This window comes from Aedes albopictus, chromosome 2 (genome assembly GCF_035046485.1).
Source record: "Aedes albopictus strain Foshan chromosome 2, AalbF5, whole genome shotgun sequence".
In the NCBI taxonomy this organism is placed as follows: Eukaryota; Metazoa; Arthropoda; class Insecta; order Diptera; family Culicidae; genus Aedes; species Aedes albopictus.
Window position 1 is genome coordinate 92,991,419 of NC_085137.1, and position 17,026 is coordinate 93,008,444.

The 17,026-nt window shown below is 37.9% G+C and overlaps 1 protein-coding gene across 4 annotated transcripts in view; it reads right to left on the reverse strand.

Moving 5' to 3' along the window:
- Window positions 1–9,583, reverse strand: part of LOC109431814 (CD109 antigen) — a 228,428-nt gene extending 218,845 nt beyond the window's left edge. The window contains exons 1-2 of one of the 4 annotated variants that reach the window (XM_029852623.2): window positions 9,467–9,578; window positions 8,872–9,091 (exon numbers count right to left, since the gene is read on the reverse strand). The gene's annotated coding sequence lies outside the window, so the exon portion shown is untranslated. Of the gene's footprint in view, window positions 1–8,871 lie in introns of all 4 variants that reach the window. The other 3 variants (XM_029852625.2, XM_029852624.2, XM_062850067.1) reach the window with 3 other exon arrangements.
- Window positions 9,584–17,026: the final 7,443 nt, after the last annotated feature.

Sequence of the window (17,026 nt, forward strand, 5' to 3'; positions counted from 1 at the left end):
TTGTCTCTGGAGAAGTCCCTGGTGGAATCCCAGAGAAATTACTGGAGAAATATCTTGAGCAATTCCTGAAAAAATCTCTAAAAACATTCGTAGGAATCTCAGCAGACATTTCTGGGGAAATTCCTGCTGAATATCTGATGGAATTTCTAAGGGAGTAGTCCCTGGAGTAATCCCTGAAGGAATCCTTAGAAAAGTTCTTCGATACACTCCGGGAAGAATTAGAATTAAGAGAATTTATTGAAGGGATTCCTGGGGAAATCACTAGTGAAATAGCTAGTGACATCGCTTGAAGATTCTCTGAATAAATCTATACCGATTTTTTTTTAAATCACCCGTGAATTCCATTCAGAATCTCTAGAGACATTCTTAGAGAATTTCCTGGGAAAATTACCTGTAAAATATCTGGAATAAATACAGAAGAAATTTATGCTGGAATCGTACCTCTGGAGCCGACCAACTGATACCTAAGATTCCTAGGAGGCATTCCCTGTGGAAATCCCAGCAGGAATTCCGAAAGGAATACTAGCTGGAATTTTTGAATGTAGCACCAATATAAAGAAACGTTTTTCCTTATGCACTGAAGTTTTTTTTTACGACGGTAATGGTACCGCGTAAAAAACCGCGTAAAAAAAAACCGCGTTATTTCAAAAACCGTCGCAAAAAAAAAAACCGCGTTATTTCAAAAAACGTCGCAAAAAAAGTCAAAAAAAAAATCAGATGTAATCCTGACTATTTTGGGCGTGTTTTTGAAAAAACTCGTTTTTTTACGACGGGTTTTGAAAAACGCGTTTTTACGACGTTTTTTGAAATAACGCGGTTTTTTTACGCGGTACCGCGAAAAAAAAACCGCGCAAAAAAAACTTCAGTGTATAATAAAATGTCGAAACAGGGGAACATACGTATTTTTGGCAATTTTGTTCTCTTCATCATGTTTTTTAAACGTATTGAACTCAGAGTTGGCCTCTAACCCTTTCCAACCAAGCTAAGTTATTTGCCCAAACACCAAACAATGTCAGCGTGTCTACTCGATTGCAGAAATAAAATTCCCTGATTTTCCAGTTCTTAGAAAATAATTTCAGGTTCACACACTCAGGCAAATAAACCTAAGATTATCATAAGGTCTAACTTATGAAATGGCCTTTAAACAATTCATAACGACTAGAACGATTTTCATAAGGTCGGTCTATGACGCAGAATTGACTCACAGTTTGGCTTTTATACACATTTAGCCTCACGATATTCTCAAGCGTCGATAGCCGCGTGGGTTGGGCACGAGCTCAGTGATCTCGACGTTCATGGATCGATTCCAGTCTGCATCATTTTGTGATTTTTCTGCTGTTTTCATAAGTTTATCTTATGTAATTAGGTCATAATAAGCATGTTCAATTTTCATAAGGTATTCTTATGGCATCCATATTTTACAGTTATGGCTAAATTTCATAAGGTATTTTGATGAATTTCGATAGTTTACTTCGCTGAGTGCATAATAACCACTCCAGTGATTTGAACGAACCATCAAATTTGCCATATATGAAGCAGATAAATTTGCTGAATTTTGTTAGAAGAAATCTGCAGCGGCATTACTATATTTATTTCAGGTTAAACTAATGGCATAAATGAAGCAGTTTCAAAAAATTACAGCGATTTCTTAAATAAGTCAGTATAGGATTTCATATAAAAATTGATACAAAGGTCTGTTTAAGGGCAACCTTCTTGAATTTTCAATTTAACCTTGCACCAGAAATCTAGATGCACAAATCTCAAGAAATAAACTTGTCAAACATTGGTTTAAGAATAATCAGGAATTTGCATGATACTCTTCCAGGAATTATTCCAGGAAATATTTCCAATAGGTCGTACACAAATTTGCCGAGTTTAATTTCTAAAAATTTCCTCACGGTTTGTACCCAAAGAATCTATTACAAGTTATGCAAGCAATTACGTCAGGCCTATTAAAAGAGTGTCACCAGAAGATAAACTTGCAATTCTTTTGGTAATTCGACTCACTCCTATCATCATTATCATGGTAAATAAGGAGTGCACTCCTAAGATATTTTTTTGAAAGCTTGTTCCAAGATTTTCTATTATATTCTGGTAGAGATATGTTAAGATTTCCGTCAGACATTTTTCCAGGACTTCTGGTTCTCCATTCGATCCTTTGTAAAGGCTGGAGTACAGCTTAAAAATTTCCTCAGATGTGTCACTGGCATCTGATTTCATTTCCTATATACTAATATAGGAAAATCGTCAATTGGCGAGTTACCCTGTATGGAGAATTTTTCTAGCTACTTCAGAGAACGTCTCAATGCTCTCACTCGTGATTTCCGTTAGAAATAAGTCAGATATTCCCTGAAAAAAAAAAATCCTAAACGAATGCTTCAGAAAATTCTAAGATTTTTTTAAGAATCTGGAAATTTCTTCTAGAAATTTTCCGAGATCCACCAGCAACCAAAATAATCTCGAAGCGTTTCAGCTTAATTTTTTTTTTATTTCTTTTTTTTATTGCGGGATTTTCTGCCGTAGGCAGGTTCATCCCGGAATTTCAGCTTAATTTCAAAATGAAGCCAATAAGAAATTATTAGTAGTTTCTTCCCAACTTCAGCTTCCAACTCCCCTCGAAGATCTTTTAAAAGTAACTATGAGTTCTGAAGAAACTTATTCAAGAAATGCAAGCAATGGCTCTATATATTTCACCAGAATTTGTTAAAGAATTTTATATTGATCAAATTCGAACTAGTTTCAACTCCAGAATTCCCTGATAATTCCAGGTTTTTCCAGGGTAAATGAAATTTCCTGATAATTCCAGGTTTTTCCAGGTAGTAGACACCCTGAATTTAGCCCACAAAACCCCCCATGACGAACAGAACAAACTTTCCGATAGTACCCTTCATCATCCTATATTTTTGAGAATTACTCTACAATTGTTGTGTACACCGATACAGGGTGGCCACTCAGAGCGACAAATAAAATTCCCGAGTTTTTGCCGGTTTTCCCGATAGGTTTTCGAATTTTTTTCCCGCTTCTAAAATTGAATCATTTACAGTGAAAATTAAACGTTCCTTGCAAAGAAAAATTTAAGAGAATTAATCTATATATATTTTATATATATCTATATATATAAAAAATGAATTTCTGTCTGTCTGTCTGTCTGTCTGTCTATGCATTCGAAAACTACTGAACCGATCGGTGTGAAATTTTGTATAGGGTAGGGCGGGGCAAGATGAGCATCCTAAGGATCACGTTGAGTTTATTGAAAGTGAACACAATTGTTCATGGTACCTCTCAGTAGTTCTTTTCTATATCATGTTTTCTACCACCCATAAACATGGCAGGGTTCAAAATTTACAATAAGGATGATTTATTTGACTAAACAAAAAATATGTTTTATGGTCAGTTCGAACATGCTGCGGGGCCAGACGAGCACCCCTACGGGGCAAAAAGAGCACTTCATTAAAAACCCAATATTTTAACTATAAATTGGTCATACTGTGATTGATTTAGCAAATCTTGTTTATAGCTATAGCACGTTCCAAAATTATCAGTTTCTTTTTCGATTATTAAAAAAATGCGGTTTTATAATACTTTATACGAAATGACCCGATTATTAGGCGGAAGTCAATTAACAATTATTAAGTGGCTTATTTTTAGAAATTTACGCAACCAAATAGTTACAGAGGATACGGAAACCTATGTATGGCACTATTGAGTGGATTACAATAATTTCAAAATATTTTCTATACTCTCATCAGGGGTGCTCATCTTGCCCCAATATAGAGAAATAACTAAAATTGAATAAATTTTAATGTTTGTTGTTAGAAAATATTTTCTAATACAACTTAAAATGCTTTGTAGTATGCTAGTAATATTGGCTGATAACAAGAATTGTGGTAAAAAATTGATTCTGGCGTAAAAACCTTATTTTATTTTGATGACTTCTTATAAGAAAATGCTAAAAATCCATGCTATTCACTAATTTGACGATATTTTTCAATTCGTTTACAGTCAGGTCTTTTTTTACGCGGCTGCGTAAATGAAAACTCCATACAAAAAAAAATTTCATCGTCTTATTTTTGCATGATTCGTCGAGAAATGGTGAGACTTTTTTTACGCGGTTTTTTGAATTTTGAACTGAGTTTTTTTTTTACGCGGTACGTATCCCCCGCGTAAAAAAAAAACCTGACTGTATTATGAAGTCCCTTTTTTCAGGTTTACAAACAGGATGAACTTTATTCTAACGGATTATGATGTTGTTTGGACAAGATTCATCATAAAAGTAGTGAAATGGAGGGATGCTCATCTTGCCCCGGGTGGCCATCTTACCCCGTCCTACTCTACGGGTATGTTTGAGGCCGGGAAACGTTCTAAGCTTGGTGCGGGACCTCTCCGGTCTCTAGAACGGGGGGGGGGGCTCACGATTTCTATGGAAATCTTCAGTGTAGTATTTTTGATGATCATTTTCAAGATATTTTAATAGAAAACCAGTGGCGAACTTTAGGGGTGGTGGGGGTAAAGTGGACAACCTAAGCATTTTAGTCGTTTCCCACGGAAATGCGGCAAAATCCATCTGCTTTTCCGAGTAACATGGAAGGTAATGATATACTCTAGAAATCTTATAAGGGGTTGCATTTAAAAAATATTGTTTTCTTTGATTATTTTCTTCACCAAATCGTGCATCAAAATAGCGTGAAAAAAATTGGTGGGGGTAAAATGGACAATCGATGGGGTAAAATGAACAAGTCGTTAAAAGTTATATAACAGCATATTGTTGCTATGTTTTTAAATACAAACTATCAAATTTCATACGATACCTTTATTTTGTTGTTTTCAACCTTTTAAAACAAACTTTGAAACACACTTAAATAATTATTGTAAAAATAGTGTAAAAAAACAAGCACTGTTTTGGATGAAAAATATATTTTGTTGATATAATATATTTTTTTATAACTTTTTACTTCGACTATCTCACGATAGGTATGACGGCTGATGATTCTGAAGTTTGCAAAAATAAAAATGAAATTTTGGTGAAATTTGAACCGATTCACAGTGGCCGGAAGCCGGACAAAACCTCAAAAATCGACTTCAATTTTTCATTTTTCTACTATTTTTCATCCATTATAGCTACTTCAACTAAGGAAACCCCAAATTTTCAAGTCATTTGGTCAAAAATTGAGTCTTGTAGATTTTTTCAAAGTTGAGTTTTTGTGTTGTACTTTACTTGTGTTATTTGTCTTTATTTTATGAGCTTTCTTCATGAGCTCATTGTAAAACTCAGGAAGATTTGGATAATGTGACAATATTATTGGAGTTTTTGGGTATAAATAACCATTACATTTCAGGGTTTGATTGGAATCTAATCACAAAATTATTATGTTTTTATAACATGCAAAAATATTGACTTTCTTGAAATTTTGAAGAAAAACTTCGTATTGAAGAGATCCAGTACTTGTTTAGGAAACATCAGAAAACGACGCCGTATCCTGGATCTGACGTGCAATTTTGTCTAGTTTTTGGCTATATAGATCACTGTTTGCGCATTTTTGCGCTAGCCACGATTTTTTTTTTATTTTTTTTGTTCTAACAGGTCACAATGGAGCCGCATGGTTGCGGAGCAAGTGATATTGTTCGAAGTTTATATTTTATCATTGAGTTGGAGGAGAGGGGAGTAATGACTTGAGAATGATTGAGCCTTTATTTACTTAGACACTATCTACATCCCGATTGTTAAAGATGGTGTTGCTTCACCAAATACAACTAACTATTTTAACCATACAAATAAAGGCAAAAAAAACAATTGTGAAAAACATGTAACAATAACTACAAACCATTGCTCATTGGTTTTCTTGAACTTGTCGTTTCTTCGATACATCTCAATCGTTAGAATTGCTCAAAATGCTTGGAAGCAATCTATTCACGACTTTTATTGTAATTTTAATATAAAGTGGCACAAATTCATCGACATGTACGCGTTTCTCCTTTACACGCACATCGCTAGCATCAAAGCAGCTGTCATCTATAAAATATAAACGGCGTAAAACGCTACATCAAATATTTTTCGCGTTAACAACGCGATAACCAAGGCAATCTTTGGTTAATTTTAATTTTATAAAACGAACATTTTACGCTCTTGAGTGAAATGCCTTATAGTTTTTTTCAATAACCTTTGTTTTATTGTATGTTATTCATGCAGTTTCTTAGACCACATTTCTACTTAACGACACACAGAGTTATAAAGAGTTTGAAAATATTTGTTGGAGCTTTACTGCCGTGAATAGCAAGTCAGTCCCATCTGCAAAAAGTAGGCATTGAGAAAATGGACTCTGAAGTTTACAAATTCGATTTCTATGTGAAACTTAAAAAAATCGTCATGAATTCAAATCTTCTGCGATCATCATGAAACTTTCACACATTGTTTCAAACGTGAAAACGTAACAGTGAAAAATATTAAACTAGCTAAAACAGTGTTAAGTTTTGTACTGCAGGGTACACAAGTTCGTAATGGGACGGACTTGCGATTACATATCGACTTGGCGTTGTTTTTTAATTTCACTGACCAAACTACATATTTTTATTCTCGCAGCTGAAAGATCATCCCAAGAAAGGTCGAAAACGGTCATTAACTAATTTTTGTCCAAAATGCAGATGGGACTTGCGATTCACGGCAGTTTACTGTTCATCAATATGATTACCGATCTCTGATGATCGTTATCAACAACTCCATTAAATACGGCGAATATGTATTGCCGTTTCTTTATAGATAGGATTATTTTGGTTGCTTCGACAAGCGATAACAGAGATCAATGTACACTACAACTCGGAAGAGCACAAATGAAGTCGTTGAAACGAGATTGATAAAAAGAAGTTCAAATTTTACGCAGTTCACTATATGAGGCTATCTGACCACATTTTAAATCGTTAACTTACCTCCGTATACCCACCGTAAAACGTAACGTGGTCTATGGACGGTCACTGAGAATAGATCACATCGTGTCAGTCAACGTTGATTTGTATCAGAATTGATCCATTGAAAGAAAACGTAGGTAATCGATTTTTTCTAATGATTTATGTAGTTTTGAAGATTTTGGACCACCCTAACAGCAAAAATACACAATTATAGTTAATTTCAATACCTATACATGATTTAAGAACCCCCAAATTAAAAGATTAATCTAAATCTACGTTCAAAAACGCATCGTAATAGCTCATAATCGATTACTTTTTTAATGTTTCCCATAATCAGTAGATTTTAAAATTTTGAACCACCCTAGTATAGTAAAATCAAAATTTATGAAAAGTTCCACATCAGAAATAGAGTTGAGGCACTAAAATCATCATAACCTATGAATTTTAGGCATTTCGGTTAACATTTGAGATTTTGTCCGACCTTGGTATGGAGGCCCGCCACTGTGCGATTGTCCATTTTACCCCACGGTCTGATTTTGTTAAAAAAAATTTTAAAACTTTTTTTTTATCCAAAACTTAATTTTTTTTCGGTCAAATATATTCTGCTACGTGGACTTTATTGGTTTAGGGTGTAAAACTTGAAATTATTTGAAAATAAATTACGAGAAAACCTTAGCAATTATAAGCAGATTTTACATCATTTCCTATTTTTCACGTGATTTTTAAAGTTTTTGTCATCTTGAAGAGATTTATTTGATTTTAATGTTCAAGATCAGCAAAAGTATAATGATTCATGCTTAGGCATTAGCTTCAATCGTTGAAACATTTTGAAAAACAATAAAAGCCATGAAACTGTACCCTGTCCATTTTACCCCACCTGTCCACTTTACCCCCACCACCCCTATGGCTACTGCAGAAAGTCAGGTAGGTTACTTCAGTAGGTCGGCTCTAGAGGCACGTTCTCCTTCATTCGGGAAATTTGTGCCACCACTTAGGCTGGAATCGTAAATTCTAGGAAAAATTTGAGAGATCAAAGAAACCTTAGATTTTGTCTGATACTGCATATAATGCTGTTAAGGTTTATCAACACAGGTATGGTGTGACCAATTTGGCTTTCATCTGCATAAACTTTGCACCATGTCCCGGAAACCAGTTCTTCAATGGTAACCGCCAAATTCCTTGACAAACATAATTACGTCAGCAGGTAAGCAGTTCCACACTACACCGCATAGTGTAGCATCTGAATGTGTTTATGTTGTTGATCTGACGTTACCACCCATCTCACAGATTGACACCAAAGAAGAGCTAAAGATATTTTTTTTGTATTGGTGGATACCAACGCCTCAAAAGTGTAGACATCTAACAACAGTACAATAGCAACTTATGTTCAATTCCACCGCTCCCGTGAGAGACGATAGTGATTGTGATCGGTCAAGGTGGTTGTGCAAATTGACTCCCAGTAGATCATACCGATCGCATCGCCGCACCGAATAGAAGTATTGGTGGAAGTATGAGTAATGCTGTTACCTTTGAAATGAACAACTTGTCAGGGTGGAATATTGTACAAATGAGACAAGATACTATTGCTTTGCGATAACAAGACGAAAAACTTATCACCAAACTAGTATTTTTAGAACTGAAGGAATAGGTAGTTTGAAAACACCGATCGTCAAAACATGAAAACATAATCACCACTCGTTTAACTGTGAGGGTGATCCACGCCCCTGTGGTCACATTCTTTCGAGAAAACCTCCCTTGAAGGTGTATGAATCAACAGGTGGCATCACTGTAGAAAAACACAAGATTTGTAACTTATCTACTGTTTCATTTAGTGCCACCAACTTTCTATTATTTCACCCGATCACATAGATTTTGGTTCAAATTGGTCAACGCCCAATGTTAATACGTGGAGATCAGTCCATAAATTTCAAAAACAGTGCAAAGATGTTGCCTTATGATTAACACTCCTACCTGTTTGTGTTGGTGCGCAACGGGGTCTCTCCAAAGTGGGGCCAAGTTATCCACGCTTCAGCTAGCTCGCAAGGGAACCTCCCTAATTTCAGAAATCACCTAAGTTTGATCCAACTGCTTCGAACTTTATTCACTTCTCTCCTGTTGAAAGGTTAAAGGTTTCGCACTGCAATTTAGCTCTTCAATGCACTAACGTATCGTAGATTACCCACAAGATTCACTAGTAAATGATAAACAATTAATAGCAGCTAACTACACGACTTAAGCCACACCACAAGCTGCCTTTTTGACTTAACCACTGGCTAAACCACCACCACACTAACTGCTGGACTGAATCTCGTCGGGGCGCACAAGACGGGAATTTTAAATTTTAAGCCACACACTCAAAGCACTGCTGAACTGGCCCAAACGCTCTGCGCTGCGGCTTCGCCAGAGCAGCCTACAACCGTAAAGTAACGCACACCTTTCCGTTCCCGCTCGGCTGCCGCTGCTGGTCAGAGAGCAGCAGCGGTGTGCGTCCAACACGGAGAATAATAAAACAACACAACACAAGCGGTCTTCGCGCACACACGGCAATAGTCAGCAACCAACCAACCACAACACTACTCCTTTGTAGGCTCGATATTCACACACCGCGAGGAAGCTAGAGCTGACCGAATACAAAGTGAACCGTTACGAACGGAATCTCGTCGCCGACTGAGGCACCGCCAGCAAACGGAGCTCGCTGCAAGCCCATCATGGGAAGGGAGTTGGCTCACAATGATGGGTGAGTGGGGTGAGAAATGAGAATTTAAATGTGTTTATGTTGCGGTTCAGGGTGGTCCGTTCAACATAAAATATGTAAATTATCGAGCGGACTGCTTCGAGCATGAGCATAGATGACCGTACTATTCGTAGTTGCTACTCCGTGATTGACCAGAACAATCGAAGTTGCACAAGGAACCAACAGACGGAGCTTGGGAGTAGCTTACCGTCCTCAATGTGCATCTTCGAGAATTCCAAACTTTATTAGGTCAATAACGGCGCCGGCCACGTCCTTACGGTCATCGAGGAAGGAAAGGAATGTTATTATGACGTGCGTTGCTTACTAAAGACCGAGATCACCTCTGCGTCTCCACGTCTGTCATGGGAAGGACTTTTTGTTAGTGGGGAGGGGAAAGGGCGCATGATATGAGTTCACTTTGGTAAGTGGAGTGATTCATGCAACCCTATTAATATCAAACCACTTATTTTCATTTGGACTAAAACAAAACACATGCCGACATCGAAGATGACGAACCATTCAGATAGTTTTCGAAGTGCGAAAATTAACGAAAGAGAAAATAAAGTGATTTGAACCAACGTGGCTTTGGAACTTGGGCCGACACTTGACGTGACGAACATTTCAATGTCTGTTGACTAAAATCGCAAAAAATGTTGTTTGTTGCATTTATCGTATCATAAATCGCCCCGTACGAAGATGAGCAGTCAAATAGACGACGACGACGACGACCGAATGAAAACGCGGCCTGTAAACTTTTCCTCCAAAAACTCACTAAATCACCCCGTACGAAGATGAGCAGTCAAATAGACGACGACGACCGCATGAAAACGCGGCCTGTACACTTTGCCACCAAAAACTCACTAAATCACCCCGTACGAAGATGAGCAGTCAAATAGACGACGACGACGACCGAATGAAAACGCGGCCTGTAAACTTTGCCTCCAAAAACTCACTCTCGCAAAAATCTAGCAAAGCGAGCGCGCGAAACTTTGCTGCTGCCGAACTACCGCACACATCCTAGCCGCACACTACTGACTGCTTGGCGTCCCGTCGTCGGAGCCCCGCAGAGGGAAGAGGAAAAAAAAATCGCAAAAATCTAGTAAAGCGAGCGCGCAAAACTTTGCTGCTGCCGAACTACCGCACACTACTGACTGCTTGGCATCCCGTCGTCGGAGCCCCGCAGAGAGAAGGGGAAAGAAAATCGCAAAAATCTAGCAAAGCGAGCGCGCGAAACTTTGCTGCTGCCGAACTACCGCACACTACTGACTGCTTGGCGTCCCGTCGTCGGAGCCCCGCAGAGGGAAGAGGAAAAAAAATCGCAAAAATCTAGCAAAGCGAGCGCGCGAAACTTTGCTGCTGCCGAACTACCGCACACTACTGACTGCTTGGCGTCCCGTCGTCGGAGCCCCGCAGAGGGAAGAGGAAAAAAAATCGCAAAAATCTAGTAAAGCGAGCGCGCAAAACTTTGCTGCTGCCGAACTACCGCACACTACTGACTGCTTGGCATCCCGTCGTCGGAGCCCCGCAGAGAGAAGGGGAAAGAAAATCGCAAAAATCTAGCAAAGCGAGCGCGCGAAACTTTGCTGCTGCCGAACTACCGCACACTACTGACTGCTTGGCGTCCCGTCGTCGGAGCCCCGCAGAGGGAAGAGGAAAAAAAATCGCAAAAATCTAGTAAAGCGAGCGCGCAAAACTTTGCTGCTGCCGAACTACCGCACACTACTGACTGCTTGGCATCCCGTCGTCGGAGCCCCGCAGAGAGAAGGGGAAAGAAAATCGCAAAAATCTAGCAAAGCGAGCGCGCGAAACTTTGCTGCTGCCGAACTACCGCACACTACTGACTGCTTGGCGTCCCGTCGTCGGAGCCCCGCAGAGAGAAGGGGAAAGAAAATCGCAAAAATCTAGTAAACGAGCGCGCGAAACTTTGCTGCTGCCGAACTACCGCACACTACTGACTCAATTATCGAGCGGACTGCTTCGGCAGCAAAAATTAAATGTGGGGCACATTTTTTTTATCAATTTCAAGGAAAGTTCATAAATGGCGTCATGCAAGAAGAGTCAATTTTCGATTTGCTCTATCGAATGGTGTATAGACATTTTTTAATCTTGTTTTAATTTTTTGTGACACTGCAGGAACCCCAAAGCGTGATGGACATTTCCTTCTATGGCAAATTTCTTCCGTCTGCCACGTAATTTTAACAATTGAACAATTTTCAAAAATGATAACGGTTAAAATAAAAATATGCGGGCGAAATGAAATGGTTTTATATTCAGAAAACAGTTTTTTTTTCAATAAGTCATACAATTTCAAAAAATAATCCTATTTGCAGTACATATATTTTTTTATTACGTCTTTCCTCGAGATCACTGTTTTTTTTTTTAAGGGATGGGATTATTCATTTGCAATTAGTACATTCACTAACAGCAAGTGCTTCAAAAACTCAAAAACATCATACCAAAAACTAATATGGAACACTTTTTCATTTTTGTTTTACATGAAACTTTGTAGGACAATGTATTAGCGTAGCATCAATAATAAAGTCAAACGAAAGCAGCAAATACAACTCTCCATGGCGTGAATGTAATTTACATTCACCGCGTGGAGAGATGCCTTCACAGCTCACTCACGATTTTGGTATGCGTGTGCGACCCTAATATTATTCGGCAAACTTTCAGCTAAAACTACAAGGTTTAATTCATCCATATACATTGTTTTTTGATAGCATGCGTCTGAACTGAGATAACAGCAAGTGAATCTAACTCATTGCAAAGGAATGATCCCATCCCTGGCTTTTGTGAGGATCGAGTTGGCGATTTTGAGCCCGTGAAGTGATTAACAATATCATCAGACACGCTTACAAACAATAAATGAAATAATTTATCAAATTTAAGTTTAGTGTTTAAACAAATCTGGAGCTCGATTTGAATACCCAAGTAACCACGGTGCTGAAGCCTTATTGCATGCACGGCATATACGGTGTACTTAGAGCAATCATTACTTTACATGCAAACTTAAAGTTGATTTAAAGTGGAAATGGGCAATTATGCTTCACGATTATACCAGTATAATCTTAATTTGATTCTATAATTGCCCACTTCCACTTTAAATCAACCTTAAGTTTGCATGTAAAGTAATGATTGCACTAAATACACCGTATATCTGCATGCAATAAGGCTTCAGCACCGTGGTTACTTGGGTAGGTCGTATGTGCTTTTGTCGATTAAAAATTCGATCAGTTGGATTCGCTTATTATAGCGAAAACCGATGAAATTGAGCAAAGTTGATACATACAGCAGAATCCTCACAAAACAGGCTTTCTGTTCTATCATTAAAAGTTTGCAAAATATCTGCCATATTGCTACAATGACTAAAATAAACTGATTCGAATTTTATATCAACAAAAGCACATACGACCTATTCAAATCGAGCTCCAGAAATAATTGTTTTATTGTTGGATTTTTTTTAACTGCGTTCACAATATTTGTTCGTTGTTGGTGTTTTTTTTTTGTACATTGGGATCACCCTATCGTGCCATGCTCGATGGTAAGCCGGTGCATGAGCAGTGAGAATGTCTCAAGTGAGCCATGGGCAAGATGCGGAGTGTTGCCACCGAAAATAATTTGTTTGAAACTTTGTTGTATTGAAGAAAATGGTATTTAATACCATCTTGTTTGAAAACTTAATATCTGCCTGTGAACGTAGAAAGCCATATAATACATTATTACTTCTTTTTTGGCTTTACGTTCCCACTTGAACTTGACCTGCCTCACTTCAACGTAGTGTTCTTTGAACACGTCCACAGTTTCCAATTGGAGGGGCTTTTTTGTCTGCCATTGCATGCGGTTGTATATTGTGAGGCAAGCTATGCTTATCCACGCCTCTTATCCACGAGGCTGACTGAAGACCCAAGACCTTCTTACATTGTCATTCAATAAAATTTCACAGAACGTATCGTTTTTCAAACAAACAACGTGCTTAGTTTTATACGGGCGTAACTGCAATGATAGATATTTCTTAATCGATTTTTTCATCTCTTCGTCGTCGAATACTGGCCAACCCAAGGAACAATCACTCATTTAACTAACTTTGCAATGACATTTTATTCAACATTCGATTGAATTACTGTTTAACAATATTTCATCACAGCTTGTAATCAGGCGTGGAAAAGTGGAGAAATTGTTCAGCAATCTTCTCTCCAAGCACGATACACGTTCAACAGTCGGAAGAAACTAACCTGTGTTATATGGGCGCCATATTAAACTTCAGCTACGATAAAACAAAACTGCTGATCCAAAACAAATTGGCATGCAAAATGCAGTTTGTCTAATCATGTTTAGGTATTTCTTTTCTTTTCTAAACACATTTTTAACACACCAGCTCTTCTAAAAAAATGCTTAACTTGGGATTTGAACTCGTGATTTTCCAATCACCCATCGCATGCCTTGCCCTCTGCGCCAGCCTGGAATCAACTCAGAGCGAAACATCTTCTCAAAGCTGTGAAAGATTAATGTTTGCAAAAAAAAAAGTTGTAAATGCAAATTTGAATTTGCTTCAAAAAATAGCAAATTATTCAAATATTTTTCATAAGTGTGCAGCAACAATAATTCATATTTATTACTGAAGAACTGCTCTATTAACTTTTAACACTTTAACCTGTTGTTCGATTGGAGGATGATAATCGAACAAATAAACCATTCATTCGTTGTAGCTCACTGTTAAACCACAGACAAACACTCTTCGTAATTCAAATTTCATTTGAGTACCGCGATCCTTTCACCAGAGGCGCTAGTGTTTGATCGCTTTGACGTTTGCTAGTGTACACGTTGCTGATGCAAACGTAAATAGCAGGCGATTAGAAAAGTAGTGTGCGGAGAGTAGAAAAGCTGCCAAAGCATTGATTTATTCTTGAGTAAACAAAATTTATTACCATTATTAATTTTAATTGTCTTTTTTCGGTGATATGAATACTACTTAAAGTAAGAGGGAGTAAGGAAAGTAATGAAAGAATACGGTGGATAGATACGCAAGCGAGCGATTGAGTAGTATTCATATCACCGAAAAAAGCCAATTAAAATTAATTATGATAAAGTCATGCGGTGATTAAACCTAGTAAATATAAAATTTATTTTATGAACAGGCCCTTTTATGCTTCTACATGTTACGACAAAATATATCACCATGCCAAGAAACTTCCCTGTACCTTTGGGTTCGACTAGAATTGAAACAATATTAACCCTAGTAGGATGTTAGGGTCAATATGACCCAGACAGGCACGCTGGACTTGCACTACGCCATCGAGGTCCGAAAAACCTAATATCTTAGGAGGATTAAAGATCAGCTGACAAACTTTCTGTTGAGAATGAAAAAAAAAAATCAACTGAGTTTTAAAACGGTTTATTGCTGCTAGTCTTAATATGGTTTGGGAAAACTCTCCGAGATTAATCCATTTAGCCGAAAGATGTTCTTAAAGAGGTTATCAAAAGGTTTTGATGGACGTTTCAAAAAATTGGTTACAAAAATCTCTTAGAATAAAACTTAAAATGTTACTTGGGATATAACGCCGAAAGCCCCCTCGATATTAAAGAAAATACCCAAGTAGATTTTTTTAGAATGAATGCTTTTTCGGCAACGTATACAACTTTTTGTAAAATAATCACAGCGAACTTTTTAGAACGGCAAGCTGTTTGTTCACATCAGCAAGAAATCGTTTTTTTACTACGGGGAATTTGAAAACAACAGGACCAAATTGACCTATTGTTGTCTAATTTTCTGAAAGAGCAAAAAATAGATAATTTCGCCAAGAAGTTGTCTAGGTATCGTCTTTACATTTAATATCAATGCTTGGAAAATTCCTCCCGATAGTAAAATGGCTATAGAAAAAAAAAGAATTCAATTTTGACTGGTCGTTTTATTCGTGTTTTTGGAAGGTTTGAGCGTCACATAAGTATAACTGAACCGAAATCATTTATTAACTTTTTGAACATTGATTTCTTTTATTTTACATTGTTTTACTTCCTTAAATACTATGTTTGGGCAGCCGAACTAATATTGATGGGACAAAATACAGAACCAAAACAAGAGGACTTTATCGGTAGACAACGAAAAGAAGAGGACAAACGGAAGGGGTACGAATGACGACATGTAAGAACGAACAACAAAACCAAATGACGGACAATGAAAACAAGGAACGTACTACATCAAACTCTGACATCAACACGTTTCAAAAGCTGATAAATCTCGCGTTACATTTGAAAAGGGCCTATCCCTAAAATGTAAACAAATCGATTTTGATACTATTCCATAGCATCCCCCAACAGTAACGTACTGTGCAAACTCCACCCGCATAATCGTTAATCTTTTCAGAATAAACCCTACCTTCTAAACGGCCGATCATTGCTTTTTTCCCAATCATGCATAAGCCCGTGCTCCAAATGGACCAATGACGGTAAAATTTTGTTTTCATTTGTTGGTCCTCTCGTTTAAAGGGCCGACAACCGAAAATTTTTCGAACGGCTCTCGGCCCGAGCGCCGAGAGAGAGAATTCTCTCTCTCAAAAAGGGCCAAGCCTTGATACGATGTCAACAACGGACTCACTCGGGGGGCCAATCCACGCTAAGAAAATTTCAGAAAGACTCACAATAAGGCGTACACCGGGTGAAACATTTCAAACTAGCTTATCATGTTTATCTATAATTTTTCATGCCTTTTTGATAATATTTTATGCAAACTTGATTATTGAAGCATAGATGCATTTATTCTTGTGTCATTAAAACGAAAAGCATGTTGAAAAATCCTGAAACTGTGAAATACGAAAAGGAAATGTGATGCAAAATGTTTGCATCGATTTTTCTCAATGTTTACGTTCTGGGGATAGGCCCTTTTCAAATGTAACGCGAGAAATGAGGTTCATGTATTCCAAAGTCAAGACCTGCTGACACTTCCCTAACGGGTTTCTTTTATTTTCCTCGGACCTGGAGAATTTTATATAGCTCAGATCTGACCTCACGATGCTCATCGCAGCCTAAATCCAACCCTTTGAACCATGGCTTTTTCGACACCTGTGGGATGGTTGAGTGCAACCATCTACCCATCTCTCTATCCTGGGGTCTCCATCTATCCATTTGTGTTACCAGCTGGTCAAGGTTTCCTGACAGGCTAATGCAAGAAAAAAACATCGGAGGCGATTTGACGCTTGTTATTACATATCGTCTTCGCTAGCGCCCATCTTAGCCAGCAAATCCGCTTCCTCATTGCCCGGAATCGAACAATTTGAAGGGGCCCAACTTATGGTGAAGTCGTATGAGTGTTTGGACAAAGCACTCAATGCCTGTCATATTTCATTTAGGAAGTATGCTGAGTGCTTTATCAGTTTCATTGACCGAACAGCCTCC